The sequence below is a fragment of the Babylonia areolata genome, chromosome 18 (genome assembly GCF_041734735.1).
Source record: "Babylonia areolata isolate BAREFJ2019XMU chromosome 18, ASM4173473v1, whole genome shotgun sequence".
Taxonomy (NCBI): Eukaryota; Metazoa; Mollusca; class Gastropoda; order Neogastropoda; family Buccinidae; genus Babylonia; species Babylonia areolata.
This window is the reverse complement of record NC_134893.1, coordinates 27117101-27119600: the sequence shown is the minus strand read 5'-3', so window position 1 is coordinate 27119600 and position 2500 is coordinate 27117101. Positions and strand designations below refer to the sequence as shown.

The 2500-nt window shown below is 44.2% G+C and overlaps 1 protein-coding gene across 1 annotated transcript in view; it reads right to left on the bottom strand.

Moving 5' to 3' along the window:
* The window catches only part of LOC143292211 (voltage-gated delayed rectifier potassium channel KCNH8-like), a 263301-nt gene that overhangs the window by 77601 nt on the left and 183200 nt on the right, over positions 1-2500 (bottom strand).

Genomic DNA, 2500 nt, shown 5'->3' with positions numbered 1-2500 from the left:
AGAGAGAGAGAGAGAGAGAGAGAGAGAGAGAGAGAGAGAGAGAGAGAGAGAGAGAGAGAGAGAGAGAGAGGAGTCCCCCCACCATTTGTTATCGTATTTTGTATTGATAAAGGTCCCATATTCTTTTAAGGTCATCAGTCCAGCACACAGAGATAAGAGAGAGAGGAGTCAGCCCACCATTAGTTATCGTATTGTACGGGTCCTCGGGGCAGCGAATTTATTTACATCCACTGTCTAGGCTCGACATAGGATAGCGGAGTCCAGACCTTGCGCAACATCTGTCGTTTTAACCTTCCCCCATCCATCCGGCGTCAGGTACCCAAGCACGCATGGGTGGAGTGAGGGAACTGGGAGTACAGTGCCTTTCCCAAAGGACACAAACCATGCCGGACTCTCGAAGGCGTCGAACCCTAGCCACTGGTCAACCCTGGATCAGAAGTCCAACGCTTAAGCGATTCTGCCACGGGGGCCTCCTGACATTGCATTGCATTGCGAGAGAATGTCACAAGAGAACAGCGCCACTTTTCTGTTTTCGATTTTTTTGCCAAAACGTGTATTCCAAATATGGAACTTTGATACGTATATGAATCTTTTGTACATAGGAAAATCGCTCGACAGAAGTGCGTTATTGATAAGATTCAAGGTTTAAGATTCAAGATTTGATTTCCTGTCACTTCTTTTTGAATGGGGTATGAAGGATTAAGTGAATTACAAACACCAAAAGAATATAATGAAAGGCACGAGAGAGAGAGAGAGAGAGAGAGAGAGAGAGAGAGAGAGAGAGAGAGAGAGAGAGAGAGAGAGAGAGAGAGAGAGAGAGTGTACCCCTGCCCCCAGTTACAAACAAGCAAGAGAAGTCAGTACCAAATGCACAGGGGTATTAAAGGGCAAAAACGTGAATCAGACGATTGTGAGGAAAAGAGGTTTGGATGTTGCGTTGCGTTGGATTTTGCTCTGCTATGCTGCATTGCGTTATGTCGAGCCTTGTTCCTTTTTTTGTCAGAAAACACTCGCTTGTGTGTAATATATTATGGAGCGCTATCTCTAGGTAAAGCACGTCTGCAGACGTTCTAGTATCTCTGCGGAGCTTTTTTTTTTCCAGATTTTTCCTGGGACAACCCCTTTCTTGTCGTGGCTTCATTTACATGCGCATGCTGCACAGAGGACCTCGGTTTTTCCTCTCACTGGAAAGAGTTGCACTTAAACCACCTTCAAGAATGAGTTGAGAAGGAAGTGAAAGTCCCTATCCGTGCGGAATAGAAGAAGAAGAAGAAGAAGAAGAAGAAGAAGAAGAAGAGCAACATACAACCACCATCCCAACCAACAACAGCAAGTTTCAGTTTCAGTTTCACTTTCTCAAGGAGGCGTCACTGCGTTCGGACAAATCCATACACGCTACACAACATCTGTTGAGCAGATGCCTGACCAGCGGCATAACCCAACGCGCTTAGTCAGGCCTTGAGTGCATGCTTACATATTTGTGTACCTATGAAAGTGGATTTCATTTTACGTAATTTCGCCAGAGGACAACACTCTCGTTGCCATGGGTTCTTTTTCAGTGCGCCAAGTGCGTGCTGCACACGGGACCTCGGTTTATCGTCTCATCCAAAAGACTAGACGCTCAGTTTGATTTTCCAGTCAAACTTAGGAGAAAGGGCGAGAGCGGGATTCGAACCCACACCCTCACGGACTCTCTGTATTGGCAGCTGAGCGTCGTAACCATTCTGCCACCTTCCTCCTTGAGGAACAACAGCAATAAGATACGAAAACAAAAAGCAACGTATCTACGCTAAGACAGGTGAGGAATCAAATTGAAAAGGACAGATAAAAAAATCCCAATAAAACCGAGAAAAGAAACCCAACCAAAAATAACAGCAACAACAACAACAACAAAACACACACACTAAAACCCACAGCAAAAATAACCCCCCAAAACCAGCAACAAAGCACCAAGAAGTCCAACAATAGGCAAGACCTCCACATTTTAGACAAAAGAAGGCTGCCATTTGCGCGAAGACGGGCCATAAAGACAGCAGTCAAAAAGGAATCAATGACACTATAAGACGAAATGATGGAGAGACTAAAAGAGAAGCCACTATTATTAAGACAGACACAGGGAAATTCTGGGAAGAGCGAAAGAAGAATTGAACTTTATCACATGGGAAGAAATTAATGTACGATGGCTGGCGAGGAGGTAGGATAAAGAGGAAAAAACGCAAGAGTTAAGAAGAGATCAGAGAGACATTAACTTGGAAATGAAAAGGACTTTGTTGGAAGAAAATGAGACAATAGGGAAAATCATAGATAGAGATGATGATGAAGAAGAAGATTAAGAAAAGAAGATCAAGAACAATAACAAGAAACACAACGAGCGGAAATAAAACAAAAGAGAGAGAGAGAGAGAGCAAAAGACAGAATGAGAGACACACAGAGAGAGACAGAGACAGATAGAGGCAGAGAGACAGAGAGGAATAGGGCAAAAGTAGGGGGCGGGGGAAGA